Source organism: Xenopus tropicalis, chromosome 7 (assembly GCF_000004195.4).
Source record: "Xenopus tropicalis strain Nigerian chromosome 7, UCB_Xtro_10.0, whole genome shotgun sequence".
Lineage (NCBI taxonomy): Eukaryota > Metazoa > Chordata > Amphibia > Anura > Pipidae > Xenopus > Xenopus tropicalis.
The window spans coordinates 67237696-67253930 of NC_030683.2; the positions used below are offsets into that span (position 1 = coordinate 67237696).

The window sequence follows — 16235 nt, forward strand, 5'->3', positions numbered from 1 at the left end:
AGGACTCCAAGGTCCTTCTCCATTATGGATTTGCCTAGTGCAGTCCCATTAAGGGTATAAGTGGCTTGCATATTTTTACATCCCAGGTGCATGACCTTACATTTATCCACATTAAATCTCATCTGCCTCTTAGCCGCCCAGATTGCCAGTTGGTCAAGATCCTGCTGCAAGGATGCCACATCCTGGATAGAATTGACTGGTCTGCAGAGTTTTGTGTCATCTGCAAACACTGATACATTACTTATAATACCCTCCCCCAAGTCATTTATGAACAAGTTAAACAAAAGTAAACCCAGTACAGAACCCTGAGGGACCCCACTGAGAACCTTACTCCAAGTAGAGAATGTACCATTAACAACCACCCTCCGTACCCGATCCTGTAGCCAGTTTTCTATCCATGTGCAAACGACTTCACTAAGACCAATAGACCTTAGTTTAGAAAGCAGTCGTTTGTGGGGAACGGTATCAAATGCTTTGGCAAAATCCAAATAGATTATATCTACTGCATCCCCACTGTCCAGCTTCTTACGTACCTCATCATAAAAAGCAATTAAATTGGTCTGACATGACCTGTCCTTCATAAAGCCATGCTGCTTACTGCTCATGATGCCATTCTCCAGTACATAATTTTGTATGTGATCCCTTAACAAGCCTTCAAATAACTTGCCCACCACAGATGTCAAACTTACAGGCCTATAATTGCCAGGCTGAGATCTTAAAATATAGGAATGACATTCGCCTTCTTCCAATCCCTAGGTACCATACCTGATGAAAGAGAGTCTGAGAATATCAGAAACAAGGGCCACTGCAATTCTGCCCCTAGCTCTCTCAGTACCCGAGGGTGTATTCCATCTGGCCCAGGTGCCTTGTTTACATTTATCTTGTGTAACCCTTTAAGCACCATATCCTGTGTCAACCACTATGTAGTTGGAGCTGAGGCAACAGTGCAGCTATTGGGTGGGACTTGGCACTCTGGCTCCTCTACTGTATACACAGAAGAAAAGAACTGGTTAAGCACATCTGCCTTTTCTGTATCCGCTGTAACCATATTGTTACTATAACTCAATGGGGCCACACCCTCAACCTGCATCTTTTTACTATTAATATACTTAAAAAACTTTTGAGGGTTAACCTTGGCCTCTGCCGCGATGCGCTCCTCATTTTCTATCTTTGCCTTCCGGATTGCTGTTTTACAACACTTGTTATAGTGTTTATATTCATTAAAAGCAGCTACTGTCCCCTCTGACCTATATTTCTTAAAAGCTTTCCTTTTTTTTCCCTATTAACTTCTTTACCTCAGTGTTAAGCCACATAGGGTGATTCTTAACACTTCTACTTTTTCTTATTAATGGAATAAATTGAGAACAGTAATGATTTAATATCATTTTAAATTATAACCATTTCTGCCCTGTGTTTTTATCAGAAAACATAATGCCCCAATCTATGCCCTGAAGCACTGCCCTTAAGGAGCTACAATTTGCCTTTGTAATTGCAGTATGGGCAAGAATGGGGATTTCCACAATCTGCTAATTGTTATTTTAGCTGCGGCAAAGATTTGGTTCATTAAAATTAAAATTGCTCAAAAGGCCCTGTGAAACATTAGCAGATATGGTTATTCCTCAGCTGAAAAAATATGTGACCATATTTGATTTCTGCTTTTCTTGTTCCAAGACACCACTTACATTCTATCATGGGGGTAGAAATTAAATGTACAAAGACTCACTACATGCTTGCTGAACTTTTGGCTAAAATGTAAAATGTTGCTTTTCTTGGAAGCAAAAAATTCTAATCTTGCCCGACCTTTAACAGTGCAGGCACTGTGCGAAATATACTATAGCAGGCACTGTACTAGGCTGACTCAACCCATAGGCTAAAAATTGTATATTTATTAGTCGTTTCAAAATATAGGTCCATAATACCACCTCCAACTGGCAAGATTTACATAGAGCAGGGGTCCCCAACCTTTTTTACTCAAGTAACATTTCAAAAGAAAAAAAATTGCGGAGTAATACAATTATGAAAAAAGTTCCTAGGGGGTGTCAAAAAAGGGCTGTGATTGGCTATTTGGTAGCATTACAGGAGGTTCTCTTTGGCAAAACACATGGTTTTATGCCTACAAAATGTGCCTCCAAGCCAGAAATTTAAAAATGGGCACCTGCTTTGATGCCACTGAAAGCAACATGTTGCTCGCGAGCCACTGGTTGGGGATCACTGACCTAGAGTGTCCCACAGATATTTTATGTGTAGCCGAGACACAAAATATTGTAATAGAATATTGCAATAGTGTAAAGTACTATTATGGGAGGAATGTTGGTCTCTAAGCTTCCCTTTAATAGCTTCCTAAGGGGAGCTGAAATTGCAATGATTGGTTTGAGGACTCATTGTTTCAGTTGCTTCTCAGTCCTCAGTCTGCCCACACACACACACCTCAGTTATATCATACTTCCTACTTAATCTATTCCCCATTCACCCTCTTCTCTTTAGAAACAGGATGTGATTTCACCCCTTTGCTCTAATATCCATTCTGCGCTGGTGTGGAGCTATGGACAAGGCACAGACAGGAAATACTTAGAGAATAGATTGTTCACGGATGTATGTCTACTTTATGTCAGTTGAAAAATTTTGCTGTGAATTTATCCAGGTGCATTTACACTGAAATTTTAAGAAAAAAAACTTGCGGAGAAAAGCACTTCACCCCATGCAATACTGTATACTGAAAGTATTCTCTATACTTCGTATGACCAGCACATAAATCTTTCCTGTCCATAATACTTTAGAATATTTTTTATAAAGTTCATTAAAACTAAATGTTTTCAATGAATTTAGAGTCAAAGTATTTTTCTTTAAACAACATAGCAGAAATCATCTGATTAACAGCCTCGCGATGAATTTATTAAAGGCAGTGCTGTCGAACTGGATGGCCGTGGGTCTACCTTATGCGGTCCCCCATTTAAGTCTGGCTGCTGTGACTGCTTACCTTTTTTAAAAGATATCAGTACTAAGATTAATTGCCCCTGCATCGTTCACACCCCAGACTCAGATTGTAAAACTCTGTCACGCCTGTAAGACCCTGTATTGTTCACACCTCAATCTTTAAGTGCCCGCATTTCACCTTATATAGACTGTAGGAGGGACAATGTCATTGTGTCACTGTAAGTAGTGTTTACTTATATTCTGGGGGTTGCTTATGGAACAAAAGAAGGCACATGGATGTAAAAACATGTCTTTTTATATGATTTAATAAACTTTTTCAAATATCAGTAATGTCCCTCCAGTGAGCACCAACCATGTTTTTTGTATGTGCTACCACCATTTATGTGAATATGGTTTTAAAAGATCTTGCGATAACATGGCTGTGGTTTAAAGTGGGTGTGGTTTAAAGTAGACAAAATTGGCTTCCATTATCGTCCCTCCACCACATAGGCCAGAAAAATTATGCCCCACTGTGACACAGAAGTTGGACAGCAGTGATGTAAGGCATTGTAAGAACTGGAGTCTATGCTGGAGACTGCTACATCGTCAATATCGACAAGAGAGGACTAATTGGGCAAAAAAAAGTCACATCCAAGCCAACATTATAACCAGTTAATACTTGCAATAAGTAATATGGAGTGAAAGGATGTAGTTCAAAAGAGGGAAACCAAGGTACTAAATAACCAATAGTTTAGCTTTAAAGCAAAAAGGACTTGTGAAAGTAATATATGTTTTAAGTTGTACATTTCACTTTCTTATGTAAGAAAAACATCGGGTTGGAGTTCCCCTTTAAGAAAGTCTCAAGCAAGTTTATTGACAGCTATAAAAATAATGGTGGTCCTGCTACATATATATATTTGTGCAGGTATATATAGAGGACAGTTGTATGTGAAAGCTGTGAGGCTAGAGGTGGTATACAAATAAGGGACATAGCACCACTCTCAACAGGAATTGTCAAAAGTGATTTATTTCAAATTTCCAGCATTTAGACAACAAACTGTGATCTTTATCTGGGAAAAAAATACACACACACACACCTGTAAGCTTCAATATACAGTACACACTTTTTACAACCCTACAAGACTGGAGCCTTAGCAGAGGGTGATTTTTTTTTTTTTTACATGCACCACCAGGCAGACAGCTAGTAAATGTTGCCAGTCACATTATTACATGAGAGCGATGGGTAATGGCATCAATACCATCACATTATACAGGAGTAGTGGGTCATGAACCCTAAGCACATTCTATTAAATACATGGATGCTTAACCTGACACCCAAGGTACCTTATATACAGTGAAAGAAAATGGGCACTGTCACCTCAAGTACATTAATATTGTGAGAGGCAGGGCTTACACCCCTAGTACATTATATGCATTGGCATAGCATAGCAATTTAAGATTTAAAAAAGACACATTCATCAGGTTCAACCTTTGTCTAAGTAACAACAGCTTAACTGTAAATTGATAAAAAAAACATCCAGTGAGAGGCAATTGATAAGTACACAAGCATATTATATACAGTGAGAGACAGTTGGCATTGAACCCCTAAGCACATTATATAAAGTAAAGGGAAGTAAATACTGATTCCCATAGATACAGAAACATTAAGGTTAGGATGCATCCAGGGTTGGACTGGGGGTTGCAGGGCTCACCGGGGCTCCTGCCCCAGGGGCCCTGCAGGTGCCCCGCCGACCTCATCCCCTAACCCCCCCTTGCAGGTGCCCCCCGGCGTCCTCCCCTGACCGCGCATAAATTTAATGCATCAGGGGAGGAGTGGTCGGGCAGAGGGAGTGCAGCAAGGGTCGGGTCTGGGCCACCGGGACCCACCGAGATTAAATGAAAATGAGTTACCAGTTTAATTTATAATGCCCCCTGAACATTGAGTAACATAAATTATGTGCCAATTTTATGTATTATGCCCCTAGAAAACAATGTACAATAAATACAATGCTGATTTCATCTCTGATTGAAAAAAACAAGAAAGAATTAATGCAGTGTAAATTCCATGTATCATGTCCACAAGACACATTAGGGTTGATTCACTAAAGTGCGATAAAGCTTATCGCATGCTTTTTTTGCATTAAAATTGACGCAAAAAAAACATGCGATTCGTTAAAGTATTATCACATATAAGTCGCATATCGGATGCGTGAAATAGCGCATAACTGAATGGGTTAATTTTAATGCATTGCGTTAATTAGCGCGCAGAAATAATATGCCTGATTCACAAACACTTAGATGCGCTAAATATCGCATTAGTCTGTGCAAAAATTAACACCTACTTGGGGCAGGTGGTTATTATAGAAAAGTACAGTTCATGAGCTTTTGGCAACAAAATATGGACTTTCTAGTGTTATTTATTCAAGTATGTGTTGGCCCTAGAGTGATACATCCTCCAGTTTGCAGGGAAATTTTCAGAACAGTAGTTTTCCGAAAGTAATAGCGTGTATGGCTAATATGGCGTGTTTTTTCGCAAGCGGTGACAATTTGTGCACGCTACGTTAATTAGCGCGCGTTGCGTCAAATACTCCACGAAAATAGTCTTCGTGACTTAAATAATGCAAACAGCAAATACATTTTTTAACGCATGCTGTGAATAGCACTCGTTTTATCGCCCTTTAGTGAATCAACCCTATAGCTGGATAAATGCAGTAGCAATGTCATGAGTAATAGAAATCAGAAAACACATCATAGTTAATAAGGTGCTTATTTTAGATATTATAACCTAAGGGAAAATGGTAGTTTAATTGTACAATTTATTGTACAAGAGCTTCAGCACATAAGCTCTCTTACCTACTTGCGAACGGCCGGGGAGCAGGGAAAACAAGCAGGCAGGTGGGTGAAGGGAGGGCCAGGTACAGGCTGCTGTGCGCCCCAGGCCACTCTGGAGAATTTTTAGCAGGGTGGCCTAGCATGGTGTTATTATGCGGCTGGCTGTACACTCCTATCACTCTACCCCTTTTGGTAGCCATTTTGTTTTTATATTGTATTTAGTTATGGATTTAGTTAAAAAAATAGCATGGCTAATTATGGCAATAGAAGGGTTAATGCTGTTATGGTGGAAGAAGCTGCAAACTCATAAGCACATAGGGCTCCCCTCCAAATGGTTAGTGCCATAAATAATGACACTTACAGACCCTAAGAAACCAAATGCTCCCGTAATCTTATATTTTAATTAATTTTTGCCCATTAGCCCCCCCCCCAACACTACCTTAGGCTGATGCCACACCAGGCGTAGGGCTGATTTTTTCGGCAAGCGGAAAAACGCTTGCCGAAAATTCAGCCCTACGCCTGCTACTTGTGCCTGCACCCGAATGAATGGGATACGCTCGGGTGCAGGCACATGTAGCCGATATACGCAATCAGCCCTACGCCTGGTGTGGCATCTGCCTTAGAGCTCCTATGTGCTTATGGTTTTCCAACTTCTTCTACCATAACAGCACTAACCCTTCACTTGACATGTCCAGCTAATTATCACCAATACTAATCAGCAGCAGCAACTTTATTAATCTAACAGGGATTCCAGCACTGACATCTACTCTCCATGCTGCTGGTTCTGCCCTCAAAGTTTAAGTCCCAGTACAGCTATGCAGGAACTAAATTAGCAGAAGGAGGTTCAAAATAACCCTCCAGTTAATCCAATTCCCCAGTAGTGGTACCAGGATTTAAAGGCAAAACCAGCAGAACCAAAGCTTTGGGAAAGAAAGAAGATGCTTGCTTGCAGTGACAGAGATAACAATGGGAGATACACTGCCCATCATCCCCACCCCCCAGACAGGCTCAACACCACACAGGCAAGAGTGAGGGAGCCCAGGGCAGGTTTTATTTAAAGGGTGTCACACAGGTTTCTGCAGGCTACCTAACCTAGCCTTAAAGGAATAATGTCATGGGAAAACGTTTTTTTTTTTCAAAAACACACAAGTTAATACAGTTTATACAGCAGAATCCTGCATTGAAATCTGTTTTTCAAAAACACAAACAGATTTCTTTTATGCTTAATGTTGAAATTACACATGGGGCTAGCCATATTCTCTCTTTCCCAGGGTGCCACGGCCATGTGACCGGTGCTCTGATAAACTTCAGTCACACTTTACTGCTGCGCTGCAAGTTAAGAGTAATATCACCCCCCTCCCAGCAGCCCATCAGCAAAACAATGGGAGAGTAGCAAAATAGCAGCTTCCCAGTAGATTTTAGAATAGCAATCAAAAGTAAGAAATCCAAGTCCGGCTTGGGACTCCTCTAGTTACATGGGAGTAGGAGAAACAATAAGTTACTTGAAAGCAGTTTGAATGTTTAGCGTTGGCTCCTTCTGAAAGCTCAGACTCAGGCACAATGTACTGAGATGGCTATCTACACACCAATATTACAACTAAAAAAATATATATTTGGTGGTTCAAGAATAACCTTTTAACTGGTAGAGTGAATTATTTGCAATGTAAACAGTGTAATTTAGAAATAAAAAGTACACATAAAAATCATGGCAGAATACCTTTAATGAATATCTGCCTCTGAAGAGCAATGCTTGGTGACCCCACTATGCAGTACATACATTATTTTACATTACTTCAAGGTAAAAAAATAAAATAAAATAGCCATTTATAGTTCTTTTGTTTCCATCTATACTGAATATATTAATAAACTCATCACCCTTCGTTTATACAGATATTTCTACAAGATCATCTTTAAGGAAACGATATCATTGCACTGTTTTAGCAACGAAGGAATAGCATCATGTTTATGTTTCTATCTTAATATTCATTTGCAAACGGAATCGACACCTTTGTGCAATAGGTTTTTTCTTAACGTCCTGCCAAATATAAATATTTTAGGTAGAGCCCCAGGTGAATAAAATTCTGCTAATTCCCCACACGCTCAGACCGACCTTGAGTCAATACATCATTTCTTTTCAATTCTTTGTGTTTTGAAAAACAACCTGCAGCCTTTGGCACGTTCTTATTATTTTATGTTTTCATTTCACCCCCAGCTCCCCTCTTTGCCCTGAGTAAATAAAGCGGTGCGTCAGAACAGAAAATGGAAGCAATATACAGCTGCTGCTGCTACTGGGTCTACAGGAATCATTCCTAACACATCCAACAACCTGTCTCTAATGAACTGCATTTGGATTCTGAGAGGCGTCTCCGCTCAAACCATCTCCGTTCCACCCAGTCCCCCCCTGCCAGGCGGGGGTGTTTGGTATGGACCAAGAACTGTGCAGCAGTTCCTTCTGTTGCCTGTGTCTGTATCTGGGCATCTTTTCTGCTGCAAGTGCAGGGGCTTAGTCGGTCCCTGTGCCTCGGAAGGACTACGCTGCTCTATGCCGTACATTCCAGTCAAATGTGACTGCACAGGAGACGGCAAGTGCAGACAATCTCCATCGGTGTGGAAGCAGAGTCTGGGAGATCTGCAGTGCTGCCTGGGCTTGAGATCTGGGATCTTATCCCCTTATAGCTGCAGGAACACAAAGGATGCTGTGATCAGACGTGAATTGTGCTCTGTTCCCAGAGCAGGAAGGATTATAGAATGAATGGAAGGCATCCTCAGCGCAGGGAATGAGGCATTTCTTCTTCAACAATGAGGTACAGAAATCTTCAGGGGGAAACCAGGGATTTTCACAGGGGGGTCGAATTTACTGTCTGTCGGACAATGTTACAGTGTAACTTCAATGCCATATGTACCCAGAAAGTAACTCTATTACAGATTTATAGACTGTGCTCCTATTTCACACAAGGCATAAACAGCACCTCCATGAAGACTCAAATAATTCAGATATGTTACACCTGCGACCACTTAGCTGTTTTTCAACTACAACTCCCAGAAGCTCCAGACAGGTTGTCAATGGCGTTTGTAGTTACAGGGCTGCAGTTTGGACATCCATCAATACATACATATATGTCTGCCTTAAAAAACTTGAAAAACTGGCAAACATAGGGGCAGATTTATCAGAATTTAAGTTTAGAGCTTAATACATAAAAACTCACCCACATTCTATTCATTCCTATGGGATTTTTATGAGCATATTTATTAATGGGTGAAAGTTAGAGTTCACCATTTGATTAATATGCCTCTAAAAACCCTCTAAATGTATCTTGCACTTTAATCCTGTATTTGTGCTGCTATAATATTTCTTTCCATTCAGAAATTTGTAATTCCATCTGTTTTGTATTTTTATGTCTTACAGTTCCATAATCGTTGCATCATATGTTATTCACAGCGTAAATTGGTCTGCTGCACATGTGGGGGTAGCCCAAAATAAGTTTTGCCTCCCCCACAAAGTAGTTTTAATTCACTGGACTGAGACCAAGCAAATGTTTTTTTAACTAGCCACAAACAGCGGACATCAACCATTACAACATCAACCACTGATTTGTAGTTTCTATGCAGTAATCTGTTCATAACATTTTATTTCCTTTGGGATGTTATCATTCTGGGGCTTCTAGGGCTTGTTATATGTGGTATCCATTCACATGTTTAGTGTGTTATAGGGTTACTATGCAAGCACTGACCCTTTAATATTACATTATATGAAATGGGTAAATAAACATAACTGGCTCATTATGGGATGGAAGTATTTTTACACCTAATATGTACCGAGTCCATACCTCTAAATTCGGAACATGTAGGAGTTAAGAGGTAAATTGGCCAAAACTATAGGGGTTGTTAACAATACCCTGGCTTGCAATTGCTAGAGCACTAAGGGGTGCAAGAGCAGGCCCTTTAGTGCTCACTTAGCAAGTACTGGCACCCTGGTGTAAGCTGCACCCTTCTCCTGGTGTCAGATTGAAAATCCAGTGCCAGGAGCAGAGCACAGTGTCAGAAGGTTCAGCCAAGCCCAGGGTCTTATTGCATCTCCCTAACTTACACAAGTTAGGGGACAGGTGGGGGGCATGTATGTGTTTCTCCTTGCCCGAGCCTCCGTGGAAGCTGCAGGTCTCTGCTCTCCAAAATGGAGTGCAGAGACCTACAGCAATACAGGAAAGGCAAAACACAATGAACAAAGTCCAAAAAATAGACAATTGTGTCCATTTTTGAACCTTGCACACTACATTGTACATAGAAAGTGACCCTTTATGTGCTGGCTGCTGCAGAACCTCTTGCAAATAAGCACAATGTTTCACTGCTTTGCTTTTCACAAATTAGGCCTCATCTGAGCTTGCCATAATGAAGAAGAAGAAGACTGACAGAAGGTATTAACCATTAGACAGATAGCCTATATATCACAAGTGTCCTTTGTGGCATATCAACTCATTAGTCCACAAAAACTGTTATCCTGGCTTTATAGCACATTTCTGCTGTAGAACCTGACTGTATATTTTATTAATAATGAAGCCACTAATTGTAAGGAGAGGACCCTATAACAGGCTGTAGTAGGTTTCTGGAACAGAACAGATTGCTGGGAGATGATAGATCACAAATATCACAAATGTGTTTCTGTTGCTGGTGTTTAACTGTTTTTGAATGGTGATGTTTTTGATCATTTGTGACCACATGGGTTCAGTGAATAATTTATGCATACCACAACAGCACTGCCTTCTATAGGCACCAAATGCCAAGTCATACATAACTACATTTTCTTATTTATATAGACCATTTTGCAAAAACCCTAAATGTTGGGTGCATGCAGTTGGCCATTTCATTTAGGATTTAAATACCTAAACATGCATAAAAGATTTCTCAAAATATAAACCCACATTTGCATATTCAGTTTTGGGCAACTGTAGATAATGTGTTGCCTTTTGTCCAATCATATGACTTGTAATGACATGCTATTGTTTTGGATTCAGTTTAGCCATATTCCAAACAGAATCCTGGAATTAGTGCAGTTTGGCATTTAGTCAAGCCCCCTACCATAATCAAGAAAACATGCTCAGAACTATTATTATTATATTATTATATTATATTATTATCAGAATTATTATTCTTATAAAGTTCTGGGACATTCAAGGCAGAAAACATAAGAATTCATCCTCAAATTTCACCTTAACTGGCCTTCAGGCTACTTAACTATTTTGTTTTTGGGTGGTAGGTCCCACAGTTTGCGAAACAGCAAAAGTCAGTCTCCTCCTGCAAATCTGCTGGCTTGTGTCACATTGTTTCAAAAGTCAGAGCCACCAGGGCAGAGAATAGAAAAGAACAGACAAACACAGCTTTTATTAGCAATTATACACACAATTAACTTACATTCATTACAAAAATGTAATTTTTTTTATGTTGCAAAGTCACTTGGAATTATGTTTCCATTTAGTAGGCAAAATTTTATTTTTGGGGTTGACATGCCCTTTAAGATCATTATATTACTTTTGGTGTTTTTTGGTGCTAAAGTAATTACCTTTATAATTGCTGTCTAAAAATAAAAAGGGAGATCTGATGACCATATTCCTTGGTAATAGTATTATTAGTAGTAGTACAATTGATTGCACAATCAAAATAAAGTAGTTTGTTCTGGCAGTTGCTGGGGCACTGCACTTCTAGGAATAAAGATCTTTGGGCATAGTATACAGTAAAAATCAACTCTTATTTCTCATCTGTAGCCAATGCAAATTTGTTGAGCCCAAAGTATCAGTGTGATTTTGCAGGGTTGGTGCACAGGGCCCAGTGTGAAGTCCGTCACTGCTGGGTTTTCACTGTAATGAGAGATAGGGCTGCATAGCTTATGATGTAGAGTTATATAACAGCCTAGCATATTCCATACAGAGCACTGTAATCACACATACTGGACATTGATTGTCTTGGCATGTGGGCTATAAGCAGAAATACAGATGCTCTGCAATTGTATGTTGACTGATTCAAAAAATCCAAGAAACAGATGCATAAAGAACAATATCTTATAATACAGATTGTTGAAGAATACTGATAAAGTTGTCATAATGGTAAACATATCAATCCACCTTTTTGTTGCCAGAGAGTAATGCAATGCAGTACATATTGCAGTACTGCTTAGTTTAACTCATAGGGTTAAAATGCAATAAAGAATATGTTAATTACACTTAATATTATATTACTCGTTAGTCTTAAAAATTGGCCCAGTCTCCTACATACAAGCAGGAAAGACGTCTGTCATTTTCTGCACTCATACAATATGTAAAGATTAAAACAGTCCAGTAGAGGCAAAACAACAGAATGTTCTGGTCAGTACTGTCCTTCACCTGGGTATTCCCACAATCACAGGCAAGAACCCATTCAAAATTAAAGTTGCTTTAAGTATCGGTGCAAAATGACATTAGACTCGCATTCATATCCTTGATCATTTGCTTTGATGCTTCATTGGGTCTAAAATGCATGTTAATAAACTTTATTGCATTTAGTGAAAATTGTTAGCGATTTAAAAATCACTTGACAGACCAATGTGACATAGAGGAACTGGTGTACAGGGAAGCTACAGTTACATCTGTTTAATTATATTTTCACTCAGGGACTGAGTGGCAGTTTTTTTTACTGAAGGTTAAAAATGTTGCTCTCTATATTGTGCCACCAGTACATCTTCCCTTCCTGATATTTATATTGTGATGCTGAAATCTACCAGCAAGTGTCATGCTGAAAAGTAATCTGATGGAATGCACTTAATATGTTATTTATCGATGTTCTAATCAACAAGAAAACATTCAAATGGACAACAAATTGCTTGTTAGAAGAGGTTATGCAGGAGTTGCAGAAACACTGTACTGTATTAGCCTCTGAGTTTGATTCAGCTCTCAATAAATTTAGGGCCATAATTAGGCCACAACCACCCATCTCATTTTCTCCAACAAGTATCCCCTAAATGGTCAATTAAACATATGCTGTTAATAAGTGTAGGGAGTGATATGAGGACATACTGAGGGCAGATGGTTGTCATAATTCTGCTATAGAATTAAGACGTCATCATAAAACATTTGAGGGTCAGGGATTGTTGCTGTGTAAAAATCAGTTCATCTTTTTAGAGATGATTACAAATGGACAGCTAAACCTTACCCCTGAATTAACTTAATAATGGGAGGCTTTCATTTCCCTGCATTGCCAGACACATTATTTAGGAAGAAGGAGGTGCACAATCTAGTGTGATTAATAAGCTAGCACTCATAATATAATTAACTTCTCTCCCAACAATTAAGATATGTGATACTGTATATGTGTGTGTGTATATATATAAAAAGGTTTCTGAATGAAGTACCCAAAACGGCTCCAATAATTACCACATATTTATTATCAACAGGAATAGCTATTTTATTGTAAAGCATGCGTCAGGATACTATAGTATCTTGCCTGTAAATTAGAGAGAGAGTTTGTATTTGTATCCCATACCTTCTTGAAAATTGTAATTTAATAAAAGATGGCACAAAATCTTCAGTTAGTATCATTGTTTTAGATATTTTGTGCCTTCTGGAAGATGACGTATAAGTAAGAAAAATAAAATCTGCAGCACTGGTAAGATTCAATGTTCAACTATTTATCCCTTTCACTCCTCCCCACACATATCTAAATAATCTACCTTGCAATAAGCAATGATTGGCTTTTTATTTAAAAAGGGGCATCTTGCACTTGGGAGTTAATTGAAGGATCTAATTCATTGTTCACATACATTACATTATTTGTGTTTGATAATATATTTTAGTAATACAGAATCATGTACAGTATATAGGGCTACTCCTCTGAGACTCAGTGGTGGGGAATATGTGCATGTTGTTTTAGTGGTCTCAGAATAAAGACAGAATAAAGAGAGGGGGCTGTTATGTGGCATGATTGATGATAATGCTGAGTCTGTCTCTCTCAGCAGTTTGACATTAAAGGCATTGAAATAAGAGCTTAGCAAAGAAGAGCAGAGAAAGCATGGAAGGAGGTCAGGGAATGGACTGGGGCCAATAGGAGACAGAATACTGTTTAATTGATGCTTCCCACGTCAACTAAAATGATAAAGCAGCAATAGATGTCTTCATTTTTTATTGTGATGATAAAGGTACGATATTAACCATTCAATGAATACCTACACTTCCAAATACTCCTGCTAAGTGATTCTGAAATAAATGCAGATATGATCTTTTACACACTGTTAATGACTTAAGGGGGCAGTACAATTCAAAGCTTATGTTGTGAATTTCATAACAAGTGTAAATAGACTATATATTATAATATATATAAAAGAGGAGAGAAGCAGGCACTCACGTTTATATAGGATCAGAGATGCCTGGGTGCAGTATACAAAATTGTATAGAATAGCTGAAAAATAGATGCCGCACTCACAGGTCTTAGTGAAAAATAAAAGGTATTTATTGTGACAGACTGTCTGTCACAATAAATACCTTTTATTTTTCACTAAGACCTGTGAGTGCGGCATTTATAATATATATATATATATTATATTAACTCCACTCTTTTTGCGGATGCCATTGGATTGACAAAATGCATGTGACAAATCAAATGTAGACGTGTGGGTCAAAATATAATATAATGCTGCGTCCGCTCCAAAAGTGATATTGTTGAATCCAGTCCATTTTCTTTCACATTGAAAACACACCATCCAACTTTACATTACACCCTATGTAGATCAGATTTTGTAGTATCTCACAAAATCTCATGCTGTTGCATGGTGTTGTGTGTTTCACGGAGGATCAGATTAAGTCTGTACAACAAAATCTGATGAAAAACACTAGTGGAGTTTAGCCCTTAAGTTTTGAATAATTTCTAGACATATTACATAAAGAATTTGTCATATTTAAGGGAGATTGCAATAAAAATCGCAATGTGTGTAAAGTGGCATTTTTTGAGTGTTTAGTGATAACACCTGCTTGAAGATGATGTAAATGTGACCATGACTTTTTTATTAAGAAGTTTTATTACATTCGCAAACTAAAAAATTTGCAATAACAAACCTTCTGTCGCAAAGGGTTTGCTAAAGGGTTTTTTCATGCAAATACAAAATTTGCTGCAACCGCCATTTTGGTCCTATTGCAACAGTTTTCCATTAACAATACTGTACATAGCCACAGCCATGCAGCATGTGCATTTACTAAACTGCAACTTTTTTCATATCAGGCTTTTTGTTGCAGGAAAAAAAAAGTGTGATTTTTCCATGATTTATTATGCAACAATTCTGAATACGAAAATACACCAGCTAAAACCTTTTGAGATCTTGTAGTCAGTGGTAGATGTCCTGTTTACAACTAGAAGATCTTTCTCTGCTTCGTGGCTTTAGAGGTCATTTTTTTATGCTGACTTTTGTGCGACAATATAAAAAAGTTGCAGTTATCGTGCATCAAGTTGAAAAAGTATCCGTTTTTGCAACTTTTTTTCATTGGTGCTTTTTTTTTTTTTTTTTTTTTAGTAAATCCCCCTTAGTGTCCTATAAAAGTTTCTGTCAGTTACCTTTAGTCCTGTGGCACACTGGCCATTATAATAACCTCTGTGCCCTTGCAGTAGCCTGTTATCACTTCACATACAAAATAAATGCTGTGTTGAAACTAGGGGTGACAGACGGCTTCTATTCTAAAACACTAAAGTGAGCTTTTCTTTGTAGAATTCTGATCGTGAAAACTTTTTGGATGCAAAAACTAGGGTGTTAGCACCAATTGTAATTACAGCTCTACTCGTAGGCGGCAGAAGATGTTTTCAGTTGGGAGGTCCAGCAAATAGTGGATTTGTGGCACGCTCCATACATTTTTGTGGCCACTCCATTTTGACTCCACCCACTTTAACGTGTTTTCACCAAATTTTTAGGAAAGCCAAACTGTAGCAGTGGGGACAACATTTGCTTAAAGTCTGGTAACCCAAGACAAAATGATTGTAAGTGCAGTTATAACTGCCAACAGATGGTTGATTGCTATGTATGGGCTATATGATTAAAGGAAAAGTAACACTAAAAATTTTTAACTAAATCTATTCTACCCTCCCCCAATAATTGCCCTATCCTGAAAACTATTTGTTATTTATAATGCTTTAGAAGAAAATACCTGTAAAAAACTTGGCTTCCGGTCATTTCACAAGCATATGGCCATGCAGGAGAAAGTATCGGGTGAAGTTTAACTATGCGGTGATCGATTGATCGAGTCTAGCCTGACTCCTATACAGAAGGAAGGCTAGACTCGATCAGTCGATCGCCGCATAGTAAACGCTTCCCCTGAATCTTTCCCTGTGTCGCCATATTGCCTTTGTTGAAATGACCGGAAGCCAAGTTTTTTACAGGTATTTTCTTCTAAAGCATTATAAATAACAAATAGTTTTCAGGATAGGGCAATTATTGGGGGAGGGTAGAATAGATTTTTTAGTTAAAAATTTTTAGCGTTACTTTTCCT

At 38.6% G+C, this 16235-nt stretch overlaps 1 protein-coding gene across 3 annotated transcripts in view; it reads left to right on the top strand.

The window, feature by feature from the left end:
• Window positions 1-7855: 7855 nt before the first annotated feature.
• Window positions 7856-16235, top strand: part of b3gat1 (beta-1,3-glucuronyltransferase 1) — a 63998-nt gene continuing 55618 nt past the window's right edge. The window contains exon 1 of one of the 3 annotated variants that reach the window (XM_012965833.3): window positions 7856-8549. The gene's annotated coding sequence lies outside the window, so the exon portion shown is untranslated. The remainder of the gene's footprint in view (window positions 8550-16235) is intronic. The other 2 variants (XM_012965834.3, NM_001097340.1) reach the window with 2 other exon arrangements.